The following is a 9,274-nucleotide window of genomic DNA, read 5'->3' as shown; positions in this document are numbered from 1 at the left end:
CCCCCCCCCCCGGGCTGGGAGCGGCAGAAGAGCGGAATCTCCCCCCTCCCTCCCCTCCCCCCACCCCTCTCCCAATCCCCCCACCCGGTCCTCTCCCTCCTCCTTCCCCACCCACCCACCCACTCGCCGGCTCGCGGCTCTCGCCGACACCGCCACCCGCAGCCGTGCGGCTGCCCGCCCGCCGGCTCCAAGCTTCCCGGCCCCGCGCCCTCTCGCCGCAGCCAAGGGGAAACCGAGACGGAAGGGAAAAAGTTGCAGTTGGGATTGCGAGGGTCGGGGCTGGGGAGGGAGAGTTGGCAAGCTGGCTGCGCGACACGAAAGGCGCTCTCCTCTCCACTTTTTGGCCCTCGTGCTGCCCGGTTTTGCTGCAATCTCGACAGCCGGGAGGAAGTGAAATGTACGTGGCCGAGGTGACCGGGGAGTGCACCCGAGCCTGGGTGGGGGGCATAGGCTCGCGGATGGTGACTGGGGGGCCAGGAGCGCACAGGAACCCCAGAGAGCCACCCGGACCCAGGGACCGGGGCTGCCCACGCGCAGACCTAGATGTGAATGACACTCACTTCCGTAATCAAGAGTCCGGGAAGCTGGGCTTGGCTGGGAGGGGAATGCGGGGCATGGCACGCTTGATGCCCCTACGCCCACTGCGCCTTCTTGGCAAAGGGTTTTACGTTCGGCCTTGGGCAAGCAGGGAGCAGAGATGGACAGAACAAGCACCGAAAGGGCTGCGCTGGAGAGCTGAGGTGGCCCGGGCAAGACGTGCCTGTGGAGAAACGACAGGGAAATTGAGATGCAAGGGGCATTTTTTTGGCAAGCGCCATGCCAGCACTGTCAGAGGCCGGCTTCTCGGGTCAGCTCTCGGGTGCGCTGAGCTGGCTGCCCGGTGAGGGGGCGGGCGGGCTGCTTTCTCCGGATTCGGGGGGCGCAGAACCTCCCACCTTCCCTCCCACCCAAGCACCCCTTCCTGGTAGTGGCGCAAAACAGGTGCAGCCTTCGGCGCGAGTTCAGCTCTTGTCGGGGAGAGGGGGTCCCCGCTTTTGGCCTTGACAGGAATTTTTTTTAATAAAATAAACGCGAAGATGCCAAGTATGAGCGGTTTGCTGAGAAAACTCGAGCATCCGCTGTAGGAAAGGAGAAGAAAGGGTTAGGGGAGTCCGAGTAGGCAGACACTACAGCATTCACAGGCAGAAGAAAGCAGGGCTCTCCTCCCGGAGCTTGGATGAGGGCAGGCGAGGAAGCAAAATACAGTGAATTCAACTGCATCCAGTATCTGAAAGGCTTCTCCCCCGCCCCCCTGTGGATTCAGATGCAGGTCATGCAACTTGCAGGCAAAATGGGGGAAGGGGTATGCGGGTGCCTCAGCCTGCCCCAGGAGTAACCACTGACAGACCTGATGTCTATGAGCGGCACTGTCGCTGGGAGAAAACTTGTGACAAAAAAAAAAAGGAAAAAAAGAAAGAAAGAAAAGAACATGCCTATAAAAGGCAGTTTTCCCAACTTCCCGTCATATTCCGCCTTCCCTTGGCCTCAGTGAGACTTTTAGGCCCTGTCACCATTATGGCCTTGTCCCCAGAATGGCATTTTGCCCTCCTACCAGCAGGAGGGGACAGAGTGGAGACAGCCTTAGACTCTCAAACAGCTCCTACTGGCCCCAGGCCAGTCGCTGGTGTCCTTGTCCACTGGGAATCTCCCTGCCACTTCAAGTACTATTCTGTGACTGGTTTTTGAAAGTCTGTTTTAGAGACAGGGAAACTGAGGTGTAGTCAAAAACACTCAAGCTTGGCCTCTCTTGGGAAGTGGCAGGTGGCAGCAGAGAAACATGGAACTTTCCTCAAACAACACAGGGGAGATTGAACAACCATCCCATGCCAAGAGGATTCAGTACAGCATTGGTGCCCCAACCTGGAGCAAAAATGTTTGTGTCTAAAAGATGCTCAGTACCACCACCACCACCACCACCACCCTTTCTTTAAGAAAGAAAATATGATTTTAACCTCTCTGACAAAGAAGGATAGGCATTCATAAGTCAGGATTAAAAATAAAAATAAAAATTTTAGGAACCCTTTTGAGATGGTCTTTCATCTTTGACAGTGAAATGGGGTTATAGTGGATGCTATGGTTATGCTTTGGGCCTACTGGGAAGTAGAAGCCTGAAAGGAGGAAGACCTTTTTTAGAGCAGATAATAGACTGCAAGTGGGAAGAGCAGAGTTCTACCTCGGATCAGGGGCAAATCACATAAACCTTCTGGGTCTCAGCCTTCACATCTGTAAAATTGGGCCAGTTCCTTCAAACCCTCTAACCAGATGTATCCACAATACCCAAAAGTTTGCTACAAATGTAGCCCCTTAGGCCCTACCACAGACCACTTTACAAGCTCCCAGGTGGTTCATAAGCACAGTGACCCAAAGACCCTTGTAGCTTGAATATTCTCTGATTCTACATGGACCTGGTTGAAAGGATCACTGAGAATGAAGAGGGATTGAGGTTTGGATTAGGGCAAAATAAACTAGCTATTTCAGCTACAAGAATCTTGTCAAAACCAGACCTTTGAAGTTTCACTCCAAATGTAAGAACATCAGGAGAATGGCTTGCTCACGCTGCCCATGGAAAGACAGTCATGCTTTGCTGGCTCTTAACCTCAGAAGTTGGATGAGGAAGCAGGAGAGTCTCTAGTGCAGACACTTTTCTCTGAGTCAACTGGAGTCCAAAACATTTGGGGTATCTTATCTTCTTGCTAAGAATGTCCTGATCAACTAGGAAGACTACCTGTCACATCACCCGGCTATTTTGCTGCAGCCGGACTGCGGCAATCCTCATTCCCAGTATATAGCCATCACCAGGTCTAAGAGATATCATGATTCATCTCAGCATCCCTCCAATCAGGGGTGCCTCTCCCCACCACACACACACACACACACACACGCACGCACGCACGCACACACACACACACACAATCTCCTTTACTGCTAGCTGGAGTCTTATAGATGAGGAAACTCACCAGTGTACCCCTGCTGATCAAGAGAAAGCAAGAATGGGCAAAGGTGGTTTTGATATGTTTTAACAGAAACTAAAGTTCTAGAAACTCTTTACAGTTAAGTTGATGCCTTCTGCTACCAAAAGTCTGGAGAAGATGGGAATGTCCCCAAGATTCCATTGTGTTCTCTGATTAGATAGGCCAGACTGACAGCTGCCTGACACAGCACAGTGGGCCAACTTTCCCAACACCTAGAGAAGTTGAGTACATGCCTTTTTCTTAAAGGGAATGTTGCAGATGTGTGAACACCTGAGATTTCTACTTGACTGTTTATGAGGGATTCCCAGCAGCCAAAATTCCCTGCCACCTAGGAAAGGAAGAAAGGAATAGAAATTCAGGAAACTTACAAACACATGATGCTGAGCCCAGAATTTCCACTTCCCAGGGCTTCTGTCCACTGCAAATTCCTGACCTTCTGGTCGTCTGTCATCCTTTCTAAAACCCAGCCAGAGTCCCTTTTCTCATAGACTCATAGCTCCAGATTACTGGCCACATTTTTGGGGAGTCAAACCACATCCTAGGCATTATGGATTCATCCCATTCAGCTTCTGAATCTAAGATTTGCACAACTTTCTAGCTGAACAGAAATAGGACCCACTACCCTTCTGAGCTGAAAAAGGAATCTTGGTGCTAGGGGAAGCACCAAGGGAGACAGGGAAGACAGCTCTGAAGAATGTGCTGTTCCAAAGAGCTACATGGAGCTGGTGGGCCTGGACTTGTGCTAGAGGAAGAGGCTTGATTCCTGGATGACCCATGCTCAAGATGCAAGGGAAAGAAACCTAGCTAGAAGTCAAGGATGTATAATGCCATTCAGAAGATGGGGGGCCAAGGAGAGAATTTTGTCCATACATGGAAGATGGAAACTCACCCATGAAGGGAGAGGGAGGGAGTCAAGCACCAACATGGCCCCAGAAAGCAGAATAACCCAGCTACAGGAAGCCCCAGTTCAGGTCCTAGATTCAAGTTCCAAGATCTTGGACAAACTCTCTGGGTTGGAACAGATCCTCCCCAATATAAAGCCATCTAGTGCAACCCCACTTGATGTAGAAATTCCCTGAACAGCACTCCCAAATGAAGTCCCCGCTTGAACACCTTCAATGCCAGGAAACTCACTACTACCAAAGACTCTACTCTGTTCTCAGGCAGCTTTATTCCTGAATAACGTTCATTCTGAAATAATGAAGTCAATATCTGTAAAGTTTTCACCCTTGGAATTAGTGCTGTTCCCAGAGCTCCATGGAAAAGTCTACTCTCTTTTCTACAAGCCAATCAGGAAGCTGACTGTCTACCTCCCATCTCTTCTCTGAGCAAAATATCTCAGTTCCTTTCCTGAGTGTAAATGTATAATTTTCTAATCTTTCCCAGCTTTGGTCATTGAGAATGCTCCTGGGTCAATTTCCCCTTTTGAAAAATAGAGGTTCAATTGTATCTAACTTACAAGGCAGTTGTGAGATAATGTAGTAAAGCACTTTGAACAATGCAACAGGGTGAGCCTTCTGGGTTGACTACTTAATGCCCTTTTTGAGATTCCCAGAGGGCTTTCCTGCCCCTTCTGGTCAGCCAAACACATTGCCACCACAAAGCTCATCCCACACATGGGTGGTACAGCGCCCCCTGGCAAGTTCAAGCCTCCCTTGTCATGCTGTGGGATGTAGCAGAAACAACCATCAAGAGCAATTACTGATGCTCTCCTATCTCTTTCTTAGATGCTTGAGTTGCCTGTTGCCAGGAAGTATTCAGCAAGTCCCAGGTTCCTGGGGAAGAAGGTTCTGGGTGCAGACTAGAATGCATCTCCTCTGGAGGAAGGATTCCTGAGCCTCTGGGGCCCTTTGAGGATTCTGTCACCTGGCTTGCTGCAGGGAGGGGAGAAGAGGCAGGCTTTGGTCCCTACCATACAGGGCAGCTCCCCATGCTGAGTCTCTACAGGCTATGAGCAGGGCTTTGAACAGTTAGTCTGAACTAGGAATTCAGTGTGGCAAAGTCCCATGGAGGGCAGCAGGACAGGAGGATTCCTGCCACCAGCGAATCCTGGTGAAGACCCTGCTCTGCTGTTGAGCAAACACCAGATCCCTTCTACAGAGAGCAGAGTCCATGGAAAATGGCAGCAGGTGAGCACCAGGATGGGCTGGCAGCAATCAGGGATCATGTTTCTGGAAAGCTAGAAGGGTGAGCAGCAACATTGGGTTGCCAGAAGAGGCTTGGTCAGGACACTAACAGGGACTGGGGGATGGGGAAGGCTGTGAGATATGAATATCTCCTCCCTTAGGGTGCACCCACATCCACCCATTGTGGACCCAGTCCTCAGTACCTTCCCAGATGAGCTCCTCCCCATGTAACACTTACCTTTGCACAATACCCTGCTGTTTGCATATTTACTGATCAGAGGGAAGCCAGGGATAGCGGCCTTCACTTGGCAGATGAGATCAACAAGATGGGGCAAAGCAGTCTGGGTGCCTTCTCAATTCCCAAGGGAATGTTCTCCTGTTACCAGATTTTAAAATGTAAATTTCCTGAGGATGAGAACCTTGCTGGTTTAGCTACTGATTTTCCAGTCCTTAAAACAAGGCCATTATAGGGACTCTATAGGTATAGGTAAATGAGTGACTGTCCCAGCATCCCCAGCACTTCTGTGCCACTAAGGTGCTGTGTCTGTGCACCCCTGAATTGCAGACCCCAATATGGGCAGGATTATCTGTGAGCTTCACTGTATTTCCCCCAGGTTCTAACCCAGAAATGGACGTTATACATTTTGGGGAGGTTAGTTAATGAACAATTTTGCTCCCTGAAACCCCACATGAAAAGCTTGGAACTAAAACAAAATAGGATGCTTCAAGCTGACTTATTCCTCTATGCCTCCAGAATTATACTTGTTGCTGCAGACTTCTCCTGGACAGGGCAAATATCAAGGGGCTTCTGGAAGCAGAAAGATTAGTAGCTCTGTTCTCAGCTAAAGTGAGGAGAAGTTTGGGAACAGCAGCTTCCAGGACAGCACCTGACTACCTGGGTCCTTGCCAGGTTTCCCCCCTGAGCCTAGGCCCAGTGGCCCCACTACTATGATGGCCTCTGCCCTCCAGAAGCCAAGACCATCTTTGGGCTACACATCCCCCCCTTCAGGCCTCCCATCTCCGAGGGTCCCCACTACACCCTATCCCTAGCCAATCCTGCCCACTCCCACTCAGTTTCCAGTTCTGCCTCTCTTTGTCACCTCCCCCAGATGCCCTTCTCTCCACCTGCTCCTCACAAAAGCAGCCTGTGTCACACCTTCCCCCTGCCCTGGCCCTGAGCCTTTGGCTCAGACTACAGAATGTTGGATTTCAGACCCAACTAATTCACTTTTTTAGCATCAAGAACATATTAGGCTCTGTCACCTTGGGCATGCTACAGCACCTCTCTGAACCTCCAATTTCTCTTCTGTAACATGGGCTTCCAGCAATCACAAGGATCAATCAGAATACACAGAAACATCCTACGGACATTAAACTCTGCAAAAATGATAGCCATTGGTTCCTGCTAGCCAGTCAATGGACCCCAGGACCTTCATATACTCCATGAGCATCTCACTCCTAACCCACCTGCATTTATCAGTCACCAGATGATCTCAGTGGAGGAAAGTCAAGGAAATAGCTTCCAGCCAAGCATCCCTTAATCCACGCCCCCACCCCCAGGAGCAATGGGAGCATGAGGTTTAGCCCCAGGAAAAAACCCTTTTCCAGCACCTACAAGCTAGTGACCTGGGCCTATCACTGCACCTTTCTGAGCTTTATCTGCCTCACCTGGGAAAAAATGCTCTTGGCCATTGTTCACGGTTATTTGCTTACAATGCAACTTGGGGAATGGAATAAAATGTACCCAATGTCTCTAGTTCAGAGTTGGACACATAGTAGTCCTTCCTTCCCTTCTTTCGCTTTTTACTATTCTTCCTCAGGGGCCCACTCTCTACCAGATGGTTCAGCCTCCCAGTTATAGGTGCTCACAAACTCCACCGGTCAGTCCCCCGCCCCTTGCTAAAAACCAACCTGGCTTCTATTTCTTTAAGCAGAGCAGAACTTGAGGAACCCGAAGATAGAAGAGGTGATGCTCTAAGGTGCTCAGTTCAGAAAAGAGGAGACCAGACGCTTGCCAACACTCCTGGGGCTCAAAGCAAGAAACCACCCAATCTGCTCCAATTTCCTCTCACTCTCATGATTACCAGAAAGAGCGCACAGACATTTCAGTAGGTCTCATATGCAAACGGGAGGGGGGGGGAGTAAATAAATAAATAAATAAGAAAAAAGAGAAAAATTAATCTTATTTGATGGGATACTTGATGAGATACCAGTGTAGGAATTAGGGGAAGTGTTACATTGGGGGGCGGGGGCATGGGAAGCCATGTTTGCCTTTGGAACTAAGAGACAGCAACCTCCCACAGACTTTCTGCTCCACTCCCACCCCAGCCTACAGCACCAGCTGCACTGCCTGGGAACGAGGGAACAAAAAGCTCAGCCCAGGGAGTTCCAAGTTGGGGGTGGGAGAGGGAATAAAGGTGGCAGTCAGAGAGGGTACAAACCAGCTCTAGTGAGCTCTGACCAGAGCCCAAGTCTGATAGCCAGAGTTGTGGAGTGAATGTGTAAGATGAAGAGGGGATTTTCAGACACCTGCTCCAGAAACCTGTCTGGGAAGGAACCCCCATAGGTTCATCCAATTGGAGGAAGCCAGGTGATCCTCAAAAGTTGGTGATACTTGGTGCTCCATTTGGATGCCCTCTTTCCAAAGTCAAGTTCAAGAACCACCCTCAGCACTCCAAAAAGAGAGTCCAGGAGCCCAATACAATGGATGGATGGATGGATGGATGGATGGATGGATGGATGGATGGGCGGGCACTTTCCTAGGGTGCCCATGCCCTGTGACAGATGCTTTCCCAGTGTCTCCTAGTGACAAGCTCCAGACCCTGCTGGAGAGAACAGGGAGGCGATGTCCCAAGCACCAATCTGAGGGCACTATCCTCTTTTATGCAGAATTCATGGGTTGCCCAGGAACTCAGTGTTCTACTGTGTTTTGGATGTTGCAGGACTACCCAGAGGTTGCACCAACATACCAGACACTGGGCCACACCAAGCCGTCCCTATCATACTGGGATTCCGAAGATAAAGATAGGCAGGATGATGGTGACAATGACCGTGACCACAGCCACAACTACAAAGCAGTGACTGTTTGCTGTGGGTCATATTTTTCTATACTTCTTAGGTACATAATGTTATTGAATCCTTGCAAACCCCTTTTTATGGATGAGAAAATAGAATCAAAGAGGTTAAGTCACTTGTCCAGGGTCACCCAACTGATATACTGTAGGAGGCCAGTTTCAAACTCAGGACTTCCTAAACACTTCTTACATTCAACTGCCCCCTAGTGAGGCAGTAAAGAAAGGAGAGGCTGCCTGGTTTCTGCAGGGCACCTGCCCCTTGGCATCCAAACAGCAAGGGTGTTCCTGGTTTTAATAGGGAAGAGCAGGAGAGAGAGAGCAGGGGCCCAGATACAACCACTGGGCTCAGCCAGGGCTGGCCCAGGCCTCCGCAGAGAACAGGGTGGTTTGTCCACAGCCTGCCTGTGGGCAGGTTTCACCTGCCACCCACCAACCCCTTCCTAGAGGACATCAGTGGACCAACTTTCTCCTGGCGTACAATAAGGATTCTAGAGGTAGCCCTGGCACCGCGGCCACATCGAATGTCCTACACAAGCATCTGTAATAAACAAATCAATAATGAAGAGAGGATGCACATTAGCCTTTGAACAGGTTCCAGAGAGTTTATTTTTGATCTTACTCGAGGTTGAACAAGTGTGTGCTTGAAGCCTGGGGGAGGCTGTGGACAGTGACAGAGAGATGGGGAAAAGAGGAGTGGGAGGGAGTGGATCTGCCACCTGTAAAACCTGCAGTCGGGGGGAGTCTGCAGGTGCCAGCAATGCAGGTGAGCACCACGGGAAGCAGATGGCAGTGTGCTCCTCGCCTAGGGAGGTACGAACAGGGGGCTGGGTTTGCCTGTGTGGGTGTAGATGAGGGAGGAAGGCAGAGGCCAAAGGGTGCACGTGGGCTGTTGTGTGTGGTGAAGGCAACTATCTACTGGAGTTGGAGACGGAAGAAGTTGATTAATAAAGGCTGTTTGGGGAAGAAGGGGGACTTCTTCATTCCATCATGCCAGAATGTATTAGAAGATACGCTTTTAATCTGTTAACTCTATGATACAAGGACTGCAGAATAGAACATTTTA

The 9,274-nt window shown here is 50.3% G+C and overlaps 1 long non-coding RNA gene across 1 annotated transcript; it reads left to right on the top strand.

The window, feature by feature from the left end:
- Window positions 1–126: 126 nt before the first annotated feature.
- On the top strand, window positions 127–7,244 carry LOC143395666 (uncharacterized). The gene is made up of 3 exons (XR_013090794.2): window positions 127–397; window positions 4,739–5,140; window positions 7,072–7,244. It is a non-coding gene; the product is annotated as an uncharacterized LOC143395666 (long non-coding RNA).
- Window positions 7,245–9,274: the final 2,030 nt, after the last annotated feature.

Source organism: Callospermophilus lateralis, unplaced genomic scaffold (genome assembly GCF_048772815.1).
Source record: "Callospermophilus lateralis isolate mCalLat2 unplaced genomic scaffold, mCalLat2.hap1 Scaffold_8211, whole genome shotgun sequence".
Classification (NCBI taxonomy): domain Eukaryota; kingdom Metazoa; phylum Chordata; class Mammalia; order Rodentia; family Sciuridae; genus Callospermophilus; species Callospermophilus lateralis.
Note: the sequence above shows the minus strand (reverse complement) of the source record. Positions and strands in the feature narration are given on the sequence as shown.